We start from the raw sequence: 8,647 nt of genomic DNA, 5'->3' as shown, positions 1-8,647 counted from the left end.
CTCATATGTTTCATTTTTCTAATTATTCTTTTATGATGTTAATATTTTTTTATTAAATCGAAATGTTTCTATAAGTAATAAGTGCAAGAACGAGCAAACGCCGAAAATTGATATACAGTTGCTAGAGCGAGGCTTAGCCGCTTGCGNTAGCCGCGTACGCTATGTTTATGTTGAAAGAAAGAGACAGTAGACATATCTCTGTTCTCTTCTACCGCCCGAAGACGGCCGAAGCGTCGAGCGCACACGTACACGGCTGCTTGCCTGTGTGCGTATCCCCTCCACTTGCTGTAGCGTGCTGTAAGAGAGTCAAAACTGGGCACACTGCGCAGACCTTGGACGACGACCCGGGGGGCAGGCCGTATCGGATTGTCCTCAACCGCCTACGCCCGACGGGCCCGCCGATAACGGAGACGCTGGAAGTGGACAGAGCGCGTCAAATGGTGGAAACTCTGTTTCCAAGTCGTGAAGAGCAGGGTGCTCCTGCACGAGGGTTAGTCTTCTTGTGGCAGCCGGAGTTCGAGGTTACTGTGGAGGAACTCCGTGGCGTGGTGCGCCGCATTGCCGGACATAAAACGGCCCCCGGAATAGATGGCCTGACGTGCGCCGTGTGGGCCCGAGTGGCCGGACTAGTACCACAGCGTTTGGCGCGCTGCTTTACCCGGTGCCTGCAGAAGGGAGTCTTCCCGCGCGCGTGGAAACAAGCGCGCTTGGTGTTGGTCCCCAAGACACCCCGCCCGGAGGGCGCCCCCTCGTCGTTCAAACCGTTGTGTCTTCTGGATAAGGTGGGCAAGTTCTTCGAGCGGGTCCTGGCGGGCAGGCTAAAAGCCTGGTTCGAGGAGGGAGGTGGGCTGTCGCCCAGGCAATTCGGCTTCCGACCGGCGCTCTCCACGTGCGACGCAGTGCTGTGCGTACGGGAGATCGTCGGGGGCCACACTTCGCGGGGTAGAACATGCGTTGCGGTCAGCCTCGACATACGGAACGCGTTCAACACCTTGTCGTGGCCGGCTATCCGGGCGGCTCTGCGGGGTTGAAACCTTTTAACTTACTTGCAGGCCGTCCTGGATGATTCCCTCTCGGACAGGTACGTGATGTACTCGTGCCGAGACGGAAAGTTAAGGTCCCACAAGGTTACGTGCGGGGTACCTCAGGGGTCTGTCCTGGGGCCCTTGCTGTGGGACGTCGGCTATGACGCCGTTCTGGGTGTCAAGCTGCCGCCGCTGTGCAGCGTCGTCTGTTATGCCGACGACACTCTGGTGTTGGCAGCAGGCAGGGACGGAAGAGAGGCTGCGCTCCGTGCCAGTGAGTCCGTTGCTAGAGTGTCGCGGCATATAGCGACGCTGGGCCTGAAACTGGCTGCCTAAAAGACGGAGGCCTTGATGTTTTGCCCCCCGGGAAGAGCGGGCGGTCCCGTGGAAGTTGCGGTGGAGGGTGTCCACGTGGTAACGCAACCCAGCATCAAGTACCTGGGCTTGATGCTGGACGGGAGGTGGTCCTTTGAGGCCCACTTTAAGTACGCCGCCGAGAAGGTCCGGAAAGTTGCGGCAACACTGGGGAGACTGCTCCCTAACCTCGGTGGACTCCGAGAACACGTGCGGAAGCTTTACTCAGCCGTCGTGCACTCCGTACTTATGTATGGCGCACCCGTGTGGCACGACGAGCTGAGGGGCCGGGTTGTTACCCTCTTTGCGGGGGTACAAAAGATGGCGGCCACACGTGTGATAAGGGCGTATCGGACGGTNTCGCTCGAGGCGGCACGAGTCCTGGCCCGAGTTCCCCCGGCCGAGCTGCTGGCCTGGCAGCAGGCAGAAGTGTTCCGGGGAGTCCGAGAACTTAGGAGGCGAGGAGCTCAAGTTCCGCCCGATGCGGAGAACGAGCTCCGCCTGCACGCACGGCGGGAAATAATCAGGCGCTGGAAGGAGCGCCTAGAACGGTCNGTNTGNGGCAANAGGGTNNTGNANGCAGTGCGGCNTGTGCTGGACCAATGGCTCGAGAGGCCACACGGGCAGTTGTNCTTCCACCTGACACAGATAATGACGGGGCACGGAGTGTTTGGATCTTATCTGTTCAAGATCAGGAGGGTCAACTCCCCGATGTGTGAACACTGTGGGGGAACTGTAGACACGGTCCAGCACACGCTGGCCGAGTGTCCCAGATGGGACGAGGAAAGGGCTGCTCTTAGAGCTGCCGTAGGGCAAGACTTGTCCCTCCCAGCTGTGGTGGAACAAATGCTCCAAGATCTAAGCGCATGGCGGGCAGTGGAGAAGTTTTTCACGTCCGTCATGTCGACCAAAGAGGATGTCGAAAGGGCCTGACAAGGCCAGCCAACACGGGGCGTTCGGAGAAGGAGACAACAATCTCCCTCCTCCGAAGAGTAAGGGAGTTCTCTACGCTCATCTTCCGGGGGCGTCCTTCGGTACTACGAGGGTCACACCCGGAAGACCAGCAAGTGGAAACCGCAGGAAGGGAGAAGCGGGGGCTCCTCTCGGCCATTGCACGCGGTTTCCACGGGAAGTGGTGAGGAGATGTGGTGGTCCCACCTTCTCACCAAGTTTAGTGGAAGTTTGCGGCTATTTGCCGCGGGTGCACGGGAGGGAAGATCGGGAAGTAATAGCCTCTTAGGCTTTCCAGGTCTTCCCTCTATGCGTGCTGGAGGACCACCTTGGGGTTTTAATGGGTTTGAGTCCCACACTACCCTGGCTCTCCTCCGGGAGTCAGGGAGTGCGCGAGCATTTCCTCAAGTAAAAAAAAAAAAAATATGGCATATAGGCATGGCCTCTCTATTAGTATAAGCTCTATGGTTTGGATCCTTATTCCTGTGTGTGTGCGTCACCTTAGAGCATATATGTAATACTCCTATATTGCTAGTCGCGTATCTTCGCAATGAGAGGCACGAGGCCCGAGAAAGGGAGACGCACGAAATCCAAATATGGGCATAGATAGTCGAGCGTCATTATGCGCAGGCGCGTCTACTAAGCGAGTGCGATCGAGACAAAGTATTGGAAAAAACGCAAGATAGAGAAATGCCCAAACGTGCTTGAATGTTCACCGCATGCGCACAAAGCAGCTGGAGAAAGAGGCTACTATATTGTTTGCACCGTAACATGTGGCTTCAGGTCGGCACCGTACTAGCAATATAGGAGTATTACATATATGCCCTAGAGTGAGATTTTTGAATGCGCGAGTTAGCGACTGACAGTGTGCGCGCTCGTTACGTGTTTGTCCGCAGTATAAATGACGCTCATTTAAAGCTTTACGCTGTGTGTATGTTTTATGCTCGAGTGTATGAGAATGTGTGAGATAAAAGTAAGAAAGTTGAGTAAATGCAGTGTGTGCGTGACACCAGGATGTTTGGCGTACAAACGATCGATTACGACTGAGTGCGTGTACGAAACGTGCGAATGTATAAGCATAATGATTATCACGTTCGCGACAGGTTGTACAACCGGTGGTACATTGTTGTCCGACTCATGAGGCAGGCTGAGCCACCGGTGGTACACGAGCATGTGTGTTTTTATTTTGATTGTTTTACGCACAAAAGATAGACAATGGTTAAACAAGTGGTATATGATTAATTTGAATGAACTCCGCCAGATAGGAGAAAGTAGCAAAAAACAGCGCCGCCCCAAGGCGGAGACCACTGAACTATATACATACTGGAAGAGGCACTGCCATGCTACGTACGTAAGCGGATTGCGAGCCTGCGATAGCTAGCTATGTCGTGTATCAGTGTTTCGCTCGCACGTCTCTGCACATGCGCATATGAGCGGTAGTACAGGCAGGCTAAAAAGTGTACTGTGCGCGTCTACTTCGGTGCTTGACAGACAAGTTCGAGCTTGCATAACGTAAGAATTCGCATANCAAAAATTGATGAANAGATGGTGAAATACTGTTCTGTAAAAAATTGTAAAAATGTTTGGTTCCCAAACTCTAATATTTCATACCACAGGTATGTAGTGTTTATATACATATTAGTATATATATATATATATATCATTTTGCAAGAAGACGCAGACATACCTTTTCAAAAATATTGTGCACAACTTGTTCGACATAGTAAAGTGTAATAAAAATACATTGTATTTGTCTATTTAAATTTATAAACATNAATGTTCTAATTATAAGTAATTATGATTGTAGATTTCCGTTATGTAAAGATCTTTTAGATCTATGGTTGGATGTTGTTCCACTTAAAAGTCGCATTAGCAAATACTCGTTAATATGCAGTGCACATTTTGTAGATTCTGATTTTGAAACGAACAGAATTCCTCGAGTGTTAAAAAAAATGCTGTACCCAGTCAGTTAGACTACGATGTACATATTATATGAGTATTCCTGAGTATTATTTTTTAATACAATCATTCCAGCAAACACAAAACATTGCAGCAACATTGCAACATTGTTTAGTGGAATTATTATAATTATAATTATTTATATATTTATTATTTCTTTTGTAATAATAGGAAGTTTATTCAAGTAAAAAAAAATGTTTTTGTACAATCAATATGTTCAAATATCTCAAGCATTGACTCAGCAGACACTATAAATTTGGATAAAAACACACAATTGTTAGCGTTAAATAACAATAAATCTTTTTTATCAGACAACAATCAGAATAATATAAAACCAGATATGAAGGTATGTATTTGATTTCTTATTANAAAATGTAATTAATTAAATTGTGTAATTAATTAATTTGTTTTTTATATTCTTTTAGGATGTTGCTACGCAAATATTTAACAACAAACTCCCAGTTGAGGAAAACAGTAAAATGCAGCGAAAGATTAAACTGCTTAATTCTAAATTGCGTCGTCGAGAACTAAAAATAAAAAATATAATCGAATTAATACGTCTTTTAAAGAAAGAAGGTAAATGTATTGATCACTTAGAAAAAGNACTTTTGCGACGATTCTCAAATTTAAATATTCAAAATTATGTTAAAAATNAAAGCGAGAACAATTGTAGGTCTAGAAAGAACAAATTTTGCTGATATTGCCAAAAATNAAATTAGTAATGACAACAAAAGTAAAACTCGATATCGATATACTAAAGAAATAAAGGAATTTGCCTCAACAGTGCATTTTTATTCNCCAAAAGCGTATGAATATTTGCGAACAATATTACATCTGCCAAATATTTCGGTTCTTCAAAAAATAATTANAGAAACNTCATGCGAAGCCGGATTTTTGAATTGCGTTTTTGATTTTCTAAAAGCAGAAAAAATACGTTCTGACTATGTTCACGATGTAGGTCTTATTTTTGATGCAATGTCAATTCGAAATAGTGTTTNAGTAGATCAGAAGGAAAATAAATTACGAGGCACCGTAGATTATGGTAACGTACCTGAAAACATAACTTATAATGCTATTGAACAAGCCAAAGAAATGTTAGCATTTCAAGTTGTTAGCTATTCTCAAAAATTTAAAATACTAATTGCTCATTTTTTTATAAATGGAATTAATGCACAAACTCTAGCAAAACTANTCACTGAAGCNATAAAACGACTTTATAATGTANGAGTAATTGTTCGATCTATTACTTGTGATGGCACACAAGTTAATATTAGTACATTACAAATATTGGGATGTAATTTTCAGTTACATGAATGCGAAAAACCAAAGACATTTTTTAAACATCCTTTAAATAATTCCAATATTTATGCTATTATGGATCCCTGTCACATGGTAAAACTCTGTCGCAATGCATTTGCTGAAACAAATATGATTTCTCCTAGTGGAATCATATCTTTTCAATATGTGCGCAATCTCCATTATCATTAACAAGAAATTGGTTTAAAATATGCGAATAAATTATTATCAGTTCACTTTTTTTTTAAGAATAAAAAGATGAAAGTAAATTTAGCAACACAGACAATTAGCAGTAGCGTTGCGGATGCTATTAAATTTTTAAAAGAGACTGATCATCCAAACTTTTGCAATAGTGAAGCTACTATAAAATTTATTAGAATATTTGACAGATTATTTGATATAATGAATACACGAAGTGCTTATGGGAATGGTTATAAATCGCAGTTAACATTACAAAATAAAGATTATTGGATAAACATTTTTAAAATATCAGAAAACTATATTAAAAATTTGAAATTAAATAACAAATTTGTGACAGACTCAAACAGAAAAACTTTTGCACTTGGCTTTATTATTAATATTCATAGTTTTGAAGGTTTGGCAATAGACCTATTGTCAAATATCACACAACCTCTGAAATATTTTCTTACTTACAAAGTTTCTCAAGATCACATAGAACTTTATTTTTGTTGTATTCGATCTCGTGGAGGTTGGAATAATAATCCAAGTGTAATGCAAGCATTATGGACTATTCGACGTCTTTTCTTTCAAAATTCAATAACAGCCAGCAAAAATGCTAATTGTTCTCATGATGATTATGATAGCAATCCAATTTTCACATTTTGATCAAAAAAACGAGATATTAATTTGAATAAAGATATTGAAGAAATAGAAACAAAAAACGATGATATGGATCTAATTCAATTACTTAAAACTTTACAAAACATAGAATTGAACATTTATCAAGAAAATATTCTCTATTATATTGCTGGACACATTGTAAAAACATTTCTTGATAAATGTATCTGTAATCACTGCCGTCAATTAGTTTTGTATGTTTCTAATAAAGAACACAATTACACAGCTCTTAATTACAATCATTATTCGACTTTTTTAAATATTGTTACTCGAGGTAAATTGTACGAACCATCTAAAGCAATATTCGAAATTTTAAAATTTAGCAAAAAATCTTTTAAAGCACAAATAAATATTAAAGGTCGATTAAATACAGTAAGAGTGACAGATACGATTTCTTCAGCTGCTGTTAAATATTTTTCATCACAAGTGTTAACTTTATTTTATCCTCCGCATCCTGTAACTGAAATAATTAACGAGTGGAACGAATTAAATGTGAAATAAAAATTATAAAACAATTTAGTACTGCATATATTAAAATTCGGTTAAATGCTTATGCTAAGACGAAAACTTTAGAAGTATTAGGTTCTAACGCAACTATACGTCAAAAATTAAATCGAGTTGTTATTTTTAGCAACGTTTAAAACGACTTTTTTTGATAATATTATTATTTCAAGTTAATATTCTAAAGTTTAACTATTATGCAATGATTAACTGTTACAACATAGTTATTATAAGATTATTGATAATTCTCAATTTTGTTAGAGACGTTTAGTCATTTTTCTTTATTAATTTTATTTTGATAATGTAAATCATACTAAAAGTGCAATGTTTTGTTATCGTCCAACGTCTGTAAGTATTGTGACGTTTTTCTCGGATGTTACGAAATTCCCGCGTCGTCCCGCCCGAAACGGAAAGATACGAGATTGGGACACGGACGGAAGTCCGCGAGACAGGAAACGTCTAGATCAGCAGGAGAGAAAAAGGTGATAAACCGAGCATACCACTATATGGAGCCGACGAATTCTTAGATATAATTTTGGGCGTCAGACGCGTACTCGCGTCAAAATATGCGTCGCTCAATACAATGGGCCGACTAGCTCTATTTGAAACAGAGAGGGGGTGGGTCGGATGATAAATAAACACGGCTGTCCCGAACGGATCTCGGATTAGGAACGTAATCAACCACACTGCAGATAGAGAGAAAGAGTTAAACAATTTATTAGAATGCCGCGGAATAAGCGACAACTTAGCGAAAATAACAAAAAAAATACAAAATAAAGTTCACCGGTAGGATACGGCGAGATCGCTTTGTCGCGGCGGCAGTAATTACAAAAGAATGAAAAATAAAAGAAAATACAGAAATATCGGGACGATTGACAAGACACGGGTAACAGACGTAATCTATCGCCAGACCAATTTCGGATATCGACTCGCAATATCGAGCACGTTACGTCGTCGCGCTGGCTTCACATACGCTATACACTCTAGGCGGTATAATAAACAAGAGAACAAGCGGGTTACTCAAAGCCTTTGTTAAGCTGGAAACGGTAGAATGGATTAATCTAGCCAACTCGTGCAAGTACACGGCGCAAAACTCTCGCCGAATTCCCGTCCCCGGGCACCGTGCACTTAAGCAATCAAAAATCACGCAGCATGCACGTGCCAATGAACACGCCTAAGCCAAGCGCTCACGAGGTCGGAAGAGCGTGTTCCCCGGAACGAGAGCTAGGCGCTTTTTGATGCGCGAGATCCTCTAGTACGGTACGGTAGATCTCTTGGATTCGATACGATAATGGTACGAAATTCTCTTTTTATAGCTCCTCCGACTCGCTCACCCCTCGCTTTCGGCCGACCACTCGGGAAATCCACACCAAGATGCCGTATAGAATGTAATAGCAGGACAATAGGACAGAGAAAACGATTAATGCAGCAGCAGGTGAAAAATAAGCTGAGATTAGTACGCAAGACGCAACACGTCACGATAGCCTTAGTTTCGGAATACGATATTCGGTACGGTATTCAGTACGCGGATCGATACGATACCCGGTGCAAAATACGACGATAGCGAAACGATACACTCAACACTTACTTGTACACGCGAAACGCAAGGGAATACGAAAATGCTGCTTGGCGCTTTACCGGAACTCCAGGGCTTGAGCTACTCAACAGAGTAATTACGCGACACGCACTTAAACCTACGAATT

This window comes from Pseudomyrmex gracilis, unplaced genomic scaffold, assembly GCF_002006095.1.
Source record: "Pseudomyrmex gracilis isolate BER0280 unplaced genomic scaffold, ASM200609v1 scaffold_557, whole genome shotgun sequence".
NCBI classification, from domain to species: Eukaryota; Metazoa; Arthropoda; class Insecta; order Hymenoptera; family Formicidae; genus Pseudomyrmex; species Pseudomyrmex gracilis.
The sequence above is the reverse complement of the archived record's forward strand: the minus strand, read 5'-3'. Positions refer to the sequence as shown.